Source organism: Bos taurus, chromosome 12 (genome assembly GCF_002263795.3).
Source record: "Bos taurus isolate L1 Dominette 01449 registration number 42190680 breed Hereford chromosome 12, ARS-UCD2.0, whole genome shotgun sequence".
Lineage (NCBI taxonomy): Eukaryota > Metazoa > Chordata > Mammalia > Artiodactyla > Bovidae > Bos > Bos taurus.
This window is the reverse complement of record NC_037339.1, coordinates 63,808,804-63,824,296: the sequence shown is the minus strand read 5'-3', so window position 1 is coordinate 63,824,296 and position 15,493 is coordinate 63,808,804. Positions and strand designations below refer to the sequence as shown.

At 41.6% G+C, this 15,493-nt stretch overlaps 1 non-coding gene across 1 annotated transcript; it reads right to left on the bottom strand.

Moving 5' to 3' along the window:
* Positions 1 to 4,352: 4,352 nt before the first annotated feature.
* LOC112449163 (U6 spliceosomal RNA) lies at positions 4,353 to 4,457 on the bottom strand. The gene has a single exon (XR_003037653.1). It is a non-coding gene; the product is annotated as a U6 spliceosomal RNA (small nuclear RNA).
* Positions 4,458 to 15,493: the final 11,036 nt, after the last annotated feature.

The following is a 15,493-nucleotide window of genomic DNA, read 5'->3' as shown; positions in this document are numbered from 1 at the left end:
CTGGGTTGGGAAGATCCCCTGGAGAAAATGGCAACCCACTCCAGTTTTCTTGCCTGGAGAATCCCATGAACAGAGAAGCTTGGTGGGCTACAGTCCATGGGGTTGCAAAGGGTCAGACACAACTTAGAAACAAAACAGCAACGAAGTAGCAGATGTATAGTGAATCATTACATATAAAGGTGGGCAGGTAAGTAGTGACTTGCCATATGAAGACTAAAATTGAGGTCTCCTGTACACATGTTGTTGCTGTTCAGTCACTGAAGTACCCAAATAAATTATCATGGATAAGAACAGTTAGGGAGAGTATATAAGTAGTGTTTCTCTGTCTCTTTTTTTAAAACTTTATTGAGACATAATTGATATATAATAAACTGCCCGTATATAAATATAACTGTGAGATCACAACAAACTGTGGAAAATTATTTGAGATGGGAATATAAGACCACCTTATCTGTCTCCAGAGAAATCTGTATGCAGATCAAGAAGTGATAGTTTGAACCGGACATGAAACAACAGACTGGTTCCAAATTAGGAAAGGAGTACATCAAGGCCATATCATTACCCTGCTTATTTAATGTACATGCAGAGTACATTATGCAAAAGGCTAAGCTGGATGAGCAAAAGCCCAAATCAAGATTGCCAGGAGAAATATCAATAATCTCATATATGCAGATGACACCACCCTTATGGCAGAAAAAGAAGAACTAAACAGCCTCTTGATGAAAGTGAAAGAGGAGAGTGAAAAAATTGGCTTAAAACTCAGCATTAAAAAAACTAAAGTCATGGCATCTGGTCCCATCATTTCATGGCAAATAGATGGGGAAATAGTGGAAACAGTGAGACACTTTATTTTTTCTGGATCCAAAATCACTTCAGATGGGGACTGCAGCCATAAAATTAAAAGACGCTTGCTCCTTGGAAGAAAAGCTATGACCAAGCTAGACAGCATATTAAGAGCAGAAACATTACTTTGAAAACAAAGGTCCATCTGGTCAAAGCTATGGTTTTTCCAGTAATCGTGTATGGCTGTGAGAGTTGGGCTATAAAAACAGCTGAGTGCTGAAGAATTGATGCTTTTGAACTGTGGTGTTGGAGAAGACTCTGAAGGGTTCCTTGGACTGCAAGGGGATCAAGCCAGTCAATCCTAAAAAAAATCAGTCCTGAATATTTATTGAGAAACTGATGCTGAAACTGAAATTCCAATACTTCGGCCAACTAATGCAAGAACTGACTCATTGGAAAAGACCCTGATGCTGGGCAAGATTGAAGAAGGAGGAGAAGGGGGCCACAGAGAATGAGATGGTTGGATGACCTCACCAACTTGATGGACATGAGTTTGAGTAGGCTCCAGGAGTTGGTGAGGGACAGGGAAGCCTGGTGCACTGCAGTCCTTGGGGTCACAAAGAATCAGACACAACTGAGGGACTGAACTGAACTGAACCAAATAGTTACTTTGCTTGGAGTGAAGTAACAATTCCAGATTTTCCAAATTCTAAGACCTAAGTCAAATTTCTGAAAAACTCTGTGCTCCAGTCCTATCACTACAAAATAAGGAATCTAATTTTAACTAATTCACTACTGATTTAATATAGAGTTTAGTCACTCAGTCGTGTCCGACTCTTTGTGACCCATGGACTGCAGCACGCCAGGCTTCCTTGTCCATCACTAACTCCTAGAGCATACTCAAACTCATGTCCAACCAGTCAGTGATGCCATCTAACCATCTCATGTTCTGTTGTTCCCTTGTCCTCTCGCCTTCAATTGTGCCCAGCATCAGGGTCTTTCCAAATGAGGCAGCTCTTCACATCAGGTGGCCAAAGTATTGGAGTTTCAGCTTCAGTGTCAGTTCTTACAATGAATATTCAGGACTGATTTCCCTTAGGATTGACTGGTCGGATCTCTTTGAAGTCCAAGGGACTCTCAAGGGTCTTCTCCAACACCACAGTTCAAAAGCATCAATTCTTCGGTGCTCAGCTTTTTTTATAGACCAAATCTCACATCCATATATGACTAATGGAAAAACTGTAGCTTTGACCAGACAGAGATTTGCTGGCAAAGTAATGCCTCTGCTTTTTACTATGCTGTTTAGATTGGTCATAGCTTTTCTTCTAAGGACCAAGTGTCTTTTAATTTCATGGCTACAGTCACCATCTGCAGTGAATTTGGAGCCAAAATATAAAGTCTCTCACTGTTTCCATTGTTTCCCCATCTATTTGCCATGAAACAATGGGCCCAGATACCATAATATTATTTTTTTGAATGTTGAGTTTTAAGCCAAAATTTTCACTCTCCTTCATATTTTCATCAAGAGGCTCTTCAGTTATTCTTTGCTTTCTACCTTAAGGTTGGTGTCATCTGCATATCTGAGTTTCTTTATCTGCAGCAATCTTGATTCCAGCTTGTGCTTCATCCAGCCTAGCATTTCTCATGATGTACTCTGCATATTATTAAAAAAAGAAGAATGACAATGTACAGCCTTAACATACTCCTCTTTCTATTTGGAACTAGTCTACTATTTCAGGTCCAGTACCAACTGTTGCTTCTTGACCTGCATGAAGATTTCTCAGGAGGCAGGCCAGGTGGTCTGACATTGCCATATCTTGAAGAATTTTCCACACATTTTTGTGATCTACACAGTCAAAGGCTTTGGCATAGTCAATAAAGCAAAAATAGATGTCTTTCTGGATCTCTTGCTTTTTCCATGATCCAACAGATGTTGGCAATTAAATCTCTGTTTCCTCTGCCTTTTCTAAATCCAGCTTGAACATCTGGAAGTTCATGGTTCACATACTGTTGAAGCCTGGCTTGGAGAATTTTGAGCTTTACTTTATAGTGTGTGAGATGAGTGCAATTGTGCAGTAGTTTGAGCATTCTTTGGCATTGCCTTAATTTGTGATCGGAATGAAAACTGACCTTTTCCAGTCCTGTGGCACTGCTGAATTTTCCAAATTTGCTGGCATATTGAGTGTGGCACTTCCACAGCATCATCTTTTAGGATTTGAAATAGTTCAACTGGAATTCCATCACCTCCACTAGCTTTGTAGTGATGATTCCTAAGGCCCACTTGACTTCATATTCCAGGATGTCTGGTTCTAGGTGAGTGATCACACCATTGTGGCTATCTGGTTCATGATGATCTTCTTTATATAGCTCTTCTGTGTATTCTTGCCACCTCTTCTTAATATCGTCTGCTTCTATTAGGTCCATTCCATTTCTGTCCCTTATTGTTTCCATCTTCACATGAAATATTCCCTTGGAATCTCTAATTTTCTTGAAAAGACCTCTAGTCTTTTCCATTCTATTATTTTGTTTCATTTCTTTGCTTTGATACCTGAGGAAGGCTTTCTCATCTCTCTTAGATATTCTTTGGCACTCTGCATTCAAATGGGTAAATCTTTCCTTTTCTCCTTTGCCTTTCACTTTCTTCTTTTCATAGCTGTTTGTAAGGCCTCTTTAGACAACCATTTTGCCTCTTTGCATTTCTATTTCTTGGGGATGATCTTGATCCCTGCCTCCTATACAATGTCACAAACCTGTCAATAGTTCTTCAGGCATTCTGTCTATCAGATCTAATCCCTTGAATCTATTTGTCACTTTTGTATAATCTAAGGAATATGATTTAGGTCATACCTGAATGGTCTATTGGTTTTCCCTAATTTCTTCAATTTCAGTCTGAATTTGGCAATAAGGAGTTCCTGACCTGAACCCCAATCAGCTCCTGGTCTTGTTTTTGCTGACTGTATAGAGCTTTTCCATCTTTGGCTGCAAGGAATATAATCAATCCGATTTCCGTGTTGACCATCTGGTGATGTCCATGTGTAGAGCCTTCTCTTGTATTGTTGAAAGAGGGTGTTTGCTATGACCGGTGCATTCTCTTGGCAAAACTCTATTAGCCCCAGACCTGCTTCATTTTGTACTCCGAAGCCAAAATTTCCTGTTAGTCTAGGTATCTCTTGACTTCTTACTTTTGCATACCAGTTCCCTATAATGAATCTTTTTTTGGTGTTAGTTCTAGAAAGTCTTGTCAGTCTTCATAGAACTGTTCACCTTCAGCATCTTCAGCATTATTGGTCGAGGCATAGATGTGGATTACTCTGATATTGAGTGGTTTGCCTTGGAAACAGAGATCATTCTCTCGTTTTTGAGATTTCATCCAAGTACTGCATTTCAGACTTTCTTGTTGATTGTGATGGCTACTCCATTTCTTCTAATGGATTCTTGCCCACAGTAGTAGATACAACGGTCATCTGAGTTAAATTCACCCACTCCAGTTCATTTTAGTTCACTGATTCCTAAAACGTCGATGTTCAGTCTTGCCATCTCCTGTTTGACCACTTCCGATTTGCCTTGATTCATGGACGCAATGCTTCACAAATTTGCATATCTTCCTTGTGCAAGGGCCATGCTAATCTCTGTATCATTCCAATTTTTGTATATGTGTTAATGAGTCAGAACTCTCCACTATGACCTGTCCGTCTTGGGTGGCCCTACATGGCATGGCTCATAGTTTCAATGAGTTAGACAAGTCTGTGGTCCAGGTGTTTACATTGGTTAGTTTTCTCTCATTGTGGTTTCTGTCTGTCTGTCCTCTGATGCCCTCTCTCAGTGCCTACTGTCTTATTGCAGTTTCTCTGACCTTGGGCGTGGGGTATCTCCTCTCGGCCTCTCACCTCTCCAGCACCGTGCAGCCACCGCTCACTGGATGTGAGAATTGAACTATAAAGAAAGCTGAATGCTAAAGAATTGATGCTTTTGAACTGTGGTGTTGGAGAACACTTTTGAGAGTCCCTTGGACTGCAAGGAGATCCAACCAGTCCATTCTAAAGGAGATCAGCCCTGAGTGTTCATTGGAAGGACTCTTGTTGAAGCTGAAACTCCAATACTTTGGCCACCTGATGTGAAGAACTAACTCATTTGAAAAGACCCTGATGCTGGGAAAGATTGAAGGTGGGAGGAGAAAGGGATGACAGAGGATGAGATGGTTGGATGGCATCATCGACTCAACAGACATGAGTTTGAGTAGACTCTGGGAATTGGTGATTGACAGGGAGGCCTGGGATGCTTCAGTCCATGTTGTCACAAAGAGATGGACGTGACTGAGCAACTGAACTGAGCTGAATAAACCTAACAACATTCCAGGTTCCTATGCAAATACATATTCCAATATGTAAAGAGTATTACTCTTTACAGCATTGGTCTTTACTTCCATCACCAGTCACACACATAACTGTGTGTTGTGTTTGCTTTAGCTCTATCTCTTCATTCTTTCCAGAGTTAGTTCTCCATTGATCTCCAGTAGCATATTGAGCATCTACTGATCTGGGAAGTTCACCTTTCAGTATCCTATCTTTCTGCCTTTTCATGCTGTTCATGTGGTTCTCAAGGCAAGAATACTGAAGTGATTTGCCATTCCCGTCTCCAGTGGATCACATTTTGTCAGAACTCTTCAGCGTGACCTGTCCATCTTGGGTGGCCCTAAATGACATGGCTCATAGTTTCATTGAGTTAGACAAGGCTGTGGTCCATGTAATCAGTTTGGTTAGTTTTCTATGACTGTGGTCTTCATTCTGTCTGCCCTCTGATGGAGAAAGATAAGATGCTTATGGAAGCTTCCTGATGGAAGAGACTGAGGGGAAAACTGGGCCTTGTTCTGATGGGCAGAATTGTCTTCCCTCACTGTTGTTTGAACTGAAGCCAAAATATAGTGGAGGTAATAAAGATAATGCTGACTTCCTTCAAAAGGTCTCATGTATGCACTGCTGCACTCAGTGCCCCCGACACTGCAGCAGGCCACTGTAGACACACACCTCCCCTGGAGACTCCTGGACACTCAGAAGCAAGTCTGGGTCAGTCTTTTGTGGGGTCACTGCTCCTTTCTCCTGCGTCCTGGTGTGTACACGGTTCTGTTTGTGCCCTCCAAGAGTCTGTTTCCCCAGTCCTATGTAAGTCCTGGTGCTCTCAGTTCAGTTCAGTTTAGTCGCTCAGTCGTGTCCAACTCTTTGCGACCCCATGAATTGCAGCACACCAGGCCTCCCTGTCCATCACCAACTCCCGGAGTTCACTCAGACTCACGTCCATTGAGTCAGTGATGCCATCCAGCCATCTCATCCTCTGTCGTCCCCTTCTCCTCCTGCCCCCAATCCCTCCCAGCATCAAAGTCTTTTCCAATGAGTCAACTCTTCACATGAGGTGGCCAAAGTACTGGACTTTCAGCCTTAGCATCATTCCTTCCAAAGAAATCCCAGGGCTGATCTCCTTCAGAATGGACTGGTTGGATCTCCTTGCAGTCCAAGGGACTCTCAAGAGTCTTCTCCAACACCACAGCTCAAAAGCATCAATTCTTCAGTGCTCAGCCTTCTTCACAGTCCAACTCTCACATCCATACATGACCACAGTTGGGGTTAATGGTGATTTACTCTGAGAGGGCTTATGCCATACCCAGATCTGCTGCACCCATAGCCTCTGCCCTTGCAGCAGGCCACTGCTGATCCATGCCTTCACAGGAGATACTCAAACACAGTTCTGGCCCAGTCTCTGTGGGGTCTCTGGGTCCTGGTGCACACAAGGTTTGTTGAGCTTCTCTGGAAGCTGAGGTGTTTGATTCTAAATGCGAGTTTGCCCCTCCTACTGTCTTGCTGGGGCTTCGCCTTTGCCCTTGGATGTGGCATACTTATAAACTGAAGTGCTAATACAGAATCTTTCCTAAAATAAGGTTTCAACAGATAGCCATGCCTACTATTTCTGACAGACACAAATTACTTAGAAAGTAACTTATTTCTATTACTTATCTTCTGGATTCTTAAAGATAAGGGTAACAACATCAGGGGATGCATCAGTCTACTTTGGCTCCCAGAACAAAAAATATCACATACTGAGTGGCTTAACCACACATTTATATTTTTATGGAGGTTCAAATTCCAAGAGCAACATGCTGGCACAATTGAGTTCTCTTAAGGTCTCTCCCATGGCTTTAAGATAGCAGTCTTCCCGTGTGTCCTCTTGTGTGGGTTTTTCTGCTGTCTTTCTTTTCCTATAAGGGCACCAGGGCTTCCCCAATGACTCAGTGGTAAAGAATCTGTCTGCTAATACAGGAGATGCAGAAATTTGGACACAACTGAGCAGGCACACAACATATTGTATTGAGTCCTCACCCTAAGACATCATTTAACCTTAATTACTTCCTTGAAGGCCCTGTCTCCTCTGTACAGTGTCACTTGGGGTTAGGGCTTCAGCATTTGTATTTTCTGAGGACAATTCAGTCTGTAACAGAGCAAATGGTTAATACAAAAATTTCTAAGACAGTGTAAATTTAAAATGAAAGCTTCCCTCTGTGTGATAGATGTGCTAAGACATGTAAAGTGAAAGTGTTAGTTGCTCAGTTGTGTTAGACTCTTTGAGATGGACTGTAGCCCACCAGACACCGCTGACTATGGAATTCTCCAGGCAAGAATACTGGAGTGGATTGCCATTCCCTTCTCCAGGGGATCTTCTCAACCCAGGGATATAACCTGAGTCTCCTGTATTGCAGGCAGATTCTTTACCATCTGAGCAAGCAGGAAAGCCCAAGACATTGAAGTGTATTGCAACTATATGTCTAGTAAGCCCTTATTAACTTTAAGTATGTTATACTAATATAAGGGCTTTCTTTTAGTTTTTTTCTTTCCCCAAAGGATAAATTTTAGGGCAAGTAAATAGAAGAGAAATCTATCTTTTATGGACAGCTTTTTACTACCTTTTGCACCAATATTGTATATTCTTGTAAAAATTCTTCTGTATCTGCAACTCCTATGTATCCACAAAGTGAAAGTGGAGTTGCTCAGTTGTGTCCAACTCTTTGTGATCCCATGGACTGTAAGCCTTCCAGGCTCCTCCATCAGTGGGATTGTCCAGGCAATAGGACTGGAGTGGGTTGCCATTTCCTTCTCCAGGGGATCTTCCTGACCCAGGGATCAAACCCAGGTCTCCCACATTGTAGACAGACGCTTTACCATCTGAGCCACCAGGGTTCCACATCCACAGATTGGATTACTCTTCACATGGCCTCTTCTTTCTGTGTTTCTCTGTGTATTCTCTCCTGTTATAAAACCACTGGGTTTAGGTTTCAATTTTATCTGGTATGACTTAATCTTAACTAATAAATTTGCAAAGACCCAATTTCCAAATGTTACATTCTGAAGTTCTGGGTAAACATGAATTTGGGAGGCATGCATTGTCCAACCCACTACATCCCTGGTAACAATATTACTTTCTTTAAAATTAAAGAATATTATATATAAAGTGCCCTATAAAAACACCCAGTCTTTTTTTTTTTTTTTTGTAAAAATATGATAAAATTAAAAGCTTTGACCATTTCAAGAGGACTTTTTCATTGAGGTTTTGTTGCAGCTGTTTGCAATGTGACCACTGTTTAGTTATTCAAATTATTTTTCTCATTATGATGTATTTGCATTCTCATAGGCATATTCAACTGGTCAGGAATAAAATTTGGAAAGTGAGTGTCAATGGATTGATGCCAACACATTAAATTATTGACTTGCTTTGTTTTCTACCCAATAGTTCAATTTTCTCAGCAACTTCAGGTAATTTATCTCTGATTATAGCCCCAGCTTTGGCTTTTAAAAGCATTTCTCACCAGTTCCACAGGAAGTTAATAGACATGCTGTGAATAATATGTTCTTTAATTAAATATAGTCAGAGAAAGCTGAGTTCAAAAAGCAGGTTTCTTTATTGTCAAACTTCAAATAGCTTTGAATTTGTTATATTATGTCATGATACTCCCAGAGTGAGATCAGGGAAGCAGTGTTTTTCAAGATTATTTGAAAACAAACTCTCATTGGATGAACTACCTCCTATCACTAAGCAACACTTTGCTCCTATACCATCCCTCAGGTAGAAGACAAGCAGGCCTCGACTATGGAGTGCCTAGCTCCAATTGCGATCCAAGGTTATTACTTAGGGTCCTCTCTTATTGCTAAGTTGAAAGCCCCACTCTCTTCCCTGTGTATGGTAAGTGGATTTCTGTCTAAAATCCATGCCCTAAAGTTTGGATTTCTTTTTCTTTTTTTTTTTTTTAATTTTTGGCTGCTCGCTGCATGTGGGATCTTTGTTCCCTGACCAGGGATCGAACCCGCACCCTCTGCATTAGAAGGTGGCATTTTAACAACTGAACAGTCAGGCAAGTCCCTAAAGATTATATCTTGATAAATTAATAACACCAAGTCATTTAAAAGGGAAGTCTTTGCCTTTGCATTTGTCAATTTTTCTTTTTTAACCAATATCACTTAACTTGCTGTGCAGTTTCCCAATATATAATTACAGACAGTGATAGTTAATTTTACTTGTCATCTTGGCTAGACTAAAGGATGGATGCCCTAATAGCTGGTGAAAGCATTATATCTTGGTGTATCTAGGAGGATGTCTCTGGAAGAGTGTAGCATTTGAACAGGTAGGCAGAGTAAGGGGATCTGCCTTCACCAAAGCACGTGGGCACCATCTAATCTACTGAGGGCTTGAATAGAACAAAATGGCAGAAAAAGGGCAGATTTGCCTTCTGCAAAGAGCTGAGACACCCCTCTTCTCCTGCCTTTGAACATCTGCACTCCTGTCTCTCCTCTCAGACCTTCAGACTTGGACCAGGACTTACACCACTGACCCCTGGATCTTGGACATTCAGACTTGGGCTGGGATTTAGATCACTGACTCCCCTGATTCTTAGGAGTTTGGGCTTGAGCTACAAATACCTCGCTGGCTTTCCTGGGCTTCTAGCTTTTGGGCAGCACATCATGGGGCTTCATAGCTGCCCTAATAGCACAGACCAATCCTTCATAATAAATCTCTTTCTATACACCTGTATATATCCTATTCACTGTTTCTCTGGAGAATCTTGGCTAATATGAGGACCTTCCAAATACATGCTATATTTATTAATACTGACATTTTGACCATATTCTAAGACAATAATAATAACAGGTGCTCCCTCAGCCCAATTGATCTCAAGGTTTATCACCATCTGGTAGATCTCCTCATGGACTTGTTACCACCTCATATTATTCCATCTTGGATTTTAAAGTTCAAATATCTAACTCTTTTTCTTACTTTGTATCCTTCTAGAAACTTCATTGCCTCATTCAGACTTCATTTTCTCTCCACCAATTTTATTAAATCTAGTTCCTTTTTTTTTCTACTGTCTCCCCCAACTATCAAAAATCCCTTGCTTTCTAAAAGAAATGAATTAGAAATAAAAATAAAACCATAGACCATTTTATATTTCCCCCCAAGTCAATTTTTTATTTCTTCAGTAAATATTAATGAAATAATTACAACATAACAGATACTCCCCTAGGAGCTGGAAATACAGTGTTAAAACAAAAGGGATTAATATCTCTGTGCTTGCAAAGCTGACATTTTAGTGTAGGAGAAAGACAGTATAAGTATGATAAATGTAGTATATTGGACAATGTTCCAAAGAGAACAAATTACATCAGGAAAGGCAATATGAAATGTTCTAGAAGCGTGTTGAAATTTGAGGTAGAGTGGCCAGGAAATGCTTAAAAGAGAAGGTGACTTTGCATCACGACTTACAGGAAATGAAGGAGCCCATAGCACTGACCTGGATGAAAATTAGTAAAAATAAAAGAAACAATCACTGTGGGGAAGAACTTGCCTTGTACATAATGCCTAGTAACTTTTCCATGACATTTTCATATAATCCGTATAATCATGGAAGAAAGAAAATCCTGAAATAGTGAAGAGAAAAAGTGGTTTACTTAAGAAGGGAATGTCATATTAGAATGCAATTTTTAGAATCCTTCTTTCGGAATTATCACTATTAATTTTGGTTGTTTTGTTTGCCGTTTTGCTTTTGTTTTCTACTTCTTTTTTGTGTTTATTGGGCTCCACCCCAACTACAAGGAAGACCTATGTTGCCCAGCTTCAAGACCAAAGAAAGACTCTGGAATCAGCAACAGAGACATCAGTGGTTTCGTGGATGGGAATCTTCCATGTCTGATGCAAGGTCCTGGAGCAACACCACACCGTGTGAGGCAGAAGGTGGGCAGGGCATGGTGGCAGTCTTCACTCCCCGAGGGAAGGGGAGGCTCCAGTTATAGGGGAATTGACTTCAGGTGGGCCCATTAGTTACCAGAGAAACCTGTAGAGGGGCAGACCCCTCACTGCCCCTTTGATAAGAATAATCACTAGCTGGGGCCTGGGAAAATATGTAGGAAGGTCAGTCATGTGAGGAGGGTATAGATGAAGCAAGCCCTAGTCAGGCAGGGGATGTACAGAGAGCAGGAGAACAGCCATATAGAGTGGCCATACAATGTTATTACTTTTTTTTCAATAGCTTTGAGATTCTATATTTTCTCCTGGACTTAGGAACAGACTTTGAATACAGTATCCTTGGATGGGATGTCAACAGACTGACTGCATTTTAGGATGAGTAGAGAGGAGTAGGCAGGTAGATATAGTCACCTACTTTCATTCCCTTGCCAAATAAAAAAAAGGCTTTAATTTGGTTTCTATGTCAAAGAATGCTCAAACTACCACACAATTGCACTCATCTCACATGCTAGTAAAGTAATGCTTAAAATTCTCCAAGCCAGGCTTCAGCAAAATGTGAACCGTGAAATTCCTGATGTTCAAGCTGGTTTTAGAAAAGGCAGAGGAACCAGAGATCAAATTGCCAACATCTGCTGGATCATGGAAAAAGCAAGAGAGTTCCAGAAAAACATCTATTTCTGCTTTATTAACTATGCCAAAGCCTTTGACTGTGTGGATCTCAATAAACTGTGGAAAATTATGAAAGAAATGGGAATACCAGACCACCTGATCTGCCTCTTGAGAAATTTGTATGCAGGTCAGGAAGCAAAACTTAGAACTGGACATGGAACAACAGACTGGTTCCAAATAGGAAAAGGAGTTCGTCAAGGCTGTATATTGTCACCCTGTTTATTTAACTTATATGCAGAGTACATCATGAGAAATGCTGGACTGGACAAGTTGCAATCAAGATTGCCTGGAGAAATATCAATAACCTCAGATATGCAGATGACACCACCCTTATGGCAGAAAGTGAAGAGGAATTAAAAAGCCTCTTGATGAAAGTGGAAGTGCAGAGTGAAAAAGTTGGCTTAAAGCTCAACATTCAGAAAACGAAGATCATGGCATCTGATCCCAGCACTTCATGGGAAATAGATGGGAAAACAGTGGAAACAGTGTCAGACTTTATTTTTGGGGGCTCCAAAATCACTGCAGATGGTGACTGCAGCCATGAAATTAAAAGACGCTTACTCCTTGAAAGGAAAGTTATGACCAACCTAGATAGCATATTCAAAATCAGAGACATTACTTTGCCAACAAAGGTTCGTCTAGTCAAGGCTATGGTTTTTCCTGTGGTTGTGTATGGATGTGAGAATTGGACTGTGAAGAAGGCTGAGTGCCGAAGAATTGATGCTTTTGAACTGTGGTGTTGGAGAAGACTCTTGAGAGTCCCTTGGACTGCAAGGAGATCCAACCAGTCCATTCTGAAGGAGATCAGCCCTGGGATTTCTTTGGAAGGAATGATGCTAAAGCTGAAACTCCAGTACTTTAGCCACCTCATGTGAAGAGTTGACTCATTTGAAAAGACTCTGATGCTGGGAGGGATTGGGGGCAGGAGGAGAAGGGGACGATGGAGGGTTAGATGGCTGGATGGCATCACTGACTCGATGGACATGAGTCTCAGTGAACTCTGGGAGTTGGTGATGGACAGGAAGGCCTGGTGTGCTGCGATTCATGGGGTCGCAAAGAGTCGGACACTACTGAGCAACTGATCTGATCTGATTTGATACCCACCATAAAAAGCAACCAGACACTTGGGGTTTACATCATTACCTTTAGGGTAAAATAGGTGAAAAAAAACCCTAAAAATTATTTTTTAAAAAATGAAATATTTTAAATAATTTTTAGTTTTTTTTTTCTCCTATTTTACCCTAAAGATAATGATGTAAACCCCAGGTGTCTGGGCATGTCTGGGAGTGGGGTGGAGAGAGGGAGGCACTGATGAATGGCGCCACCTTTCATACTCAAATTTGTAAGTAATTTTTGCTTTGGAGATCTCTGAAGAATTTCTCAGGAAGAATCACTCCTGTAACTTCTCCTTTACATCTTCTGGAATGTAGCTACATCCATTATGTTCTGTCCCTCTGGATCTTTATATCCTCTGTCTTTTTCTTAATGTTTTGTCAATGTCTTTGGACCATAGGTCACTTTCACTTAATCATTTCCAAGAAAACTGAAATCATCTCCTCCTTGCGTTTCTGTTGTCATTTAGATGAACCTCCAGAGGAAGACTGTTCTGATCACCTCCAGTTCACCCTGTTGGTGAAGGAGGTTTTTCCCATTCTGAATAGTACAAGGTGACCTAACATAGGACACATAAAACTGGAAAGATGTAGTTAGTAGCTATTTATTAGTCACATGTGCTCACAGCCCAAGGATGGAGGGCACCACAGGGCTCCTCCAGCTTCACAGGGAATCCTGTTGGGCTTATCTTATGGCTCAGCTGGTAAAGAATCCACCTGCAATGTGGGAGACCTGGGTTCTATCCCTGGGTTAGGAAGATCCTCTGGAGAAGGAAAAGGCTACCCACTCTAGTATTCTGGCTTAGAGAATTCCATGGACTGTATAGCCCATGGGGTTGCAAAGAGTTGGACACGACTGAGCAACTTTCCCTTCACTTCACTTCAGGCTCCTGGGAAAATAGGTGATTTTTCAGGTTCTGATTATAGATCTTCACCTGGCAGGTCGCTGGGGGAGAAGCTGCCCTCCACACAGAGGCTGGGCGCACAGCCAGTACCTTGCAGTCATGGAAGGGGCTGCTGTTTAAGGTTCAAGTGCTCCTGGCTGGTCATGTGCTCTGCATATTTGCATTTGTAAGGAGGCACCCTCATTTCTAGATGTCCTTCTCTGAGGCTGCAGCCAGAGAGGTCTCTGCAGGCACCTGTAATAAGGCAGCCTTGTGAAGGGAGAAGGGGGAAACCTTGAGCCAGGACACCAGACACCAGACCTGTTTCCTCACTCTCACTCAGTTCCCAGCAAATTCCACCCCTGGCCCTCCTCCTCCCCTTCACACCAGAGACTTTTGGTCCAGCTCCTTCAAGAGTGAGCTGACCCTCACGTTGGTCATTGGTCTACCTGATCCTCCTACTGGTGCACTGCTTCACAGCGGGAAATGGAACAGAGGGAGTCAGTGCTTTCTCCAGTTTTAGCCTCTTGCTTATGCCTTTGCAGTAAATAATTGAAGACTTAACTCATTCATTTTTGGCTGGTGGCTTCAATGGGTTTCTCTGACATCTGACAACTCAGTTCTCTTTCCGCCAGTTCAGCTGCACTCCTGAAGGTCACCCGGGTGGTGCCTTTATCATATGTTATGCACGATCATATATTCACCCCCATGTTAAACACCAGGAGATGTGTTTGACTTTGTCCCAAATGCTTACTACCTACCACCAAGAGATCAAACCTTGTCTACTTGGCTTCCTAAATACTGAGTATTTTAAATGCAAGAATAACCTAATTTGAGACAAGTCTTCCTCTTTTATCACTGGCTGCCTGAAAAGAGGTATTAAATGTGGCCAGAATTATCTACAACCCATCTTATTCATTGGAACCGTGGTAACAAAATTCAAAGTATAAAACCTACCATCTATCTCCCACCCATTCAAATCCCTGCAATTGTATAGTCTTGGCTTACCATTTTACCGTTTTAGTCTTCCAGTCTTGTAATTCACCAGTCTCTTCCATTTACTTTCTTTTCCAGAAAGAATAAACTTCTACAGCCATGTGTGTGTGCATGCTAAGTTGCTTCAGTTATGTCCAACTCTTTGTAACCCTATGGACTGTAGCCCTCCATGCTCCTCTCTCTATGGGATTCTCTAGGCAAGAATACCACAGTGGGTTGACATTTCCTTTGATCTCCCCCACCCAGGGATCGAACCCAGGTCTCCTGCATTGCAGGTGGATTCTTTACCACTGTGCCACCTGGGAATCCCCAAAAGCAAACCATAGTAATCACCAGCAAGAGACCCTTGTTGCAAACTTGAACTTGCCGACAGGAGGACCAGCAAGATTGCAGGAGGGACCTACTGGCTGCAGGAAAGAGTAGAGAGATTGGAGTAAATATCTGCAGCTACACAAAGACAAAGGAGTTTAAGAACAGACTCTTCCTTAACCCTTAGGAGGAAGTGCAGTAGCAACACCTTGAAATTTATGTCAATCTTCTGGCTTCCAGAGCTGTGGGAGAATACTGCTGTTTTAAGCCACCAGCTTTGTGGTAATTTGCTACAATGATAACGGGGAGATAATATAGGTTTCTTGGCCAAATTCAGTCAACTGTATGCTTTTGTATAGCCAGAAAGCTAAAAAATGTTTGAAAATAATCCAATGAAGGATAATAGTCTGTGACACTTAAAAATTGTATGAAATTCAAGTCTGGATCTGTAAATTAAGTTTC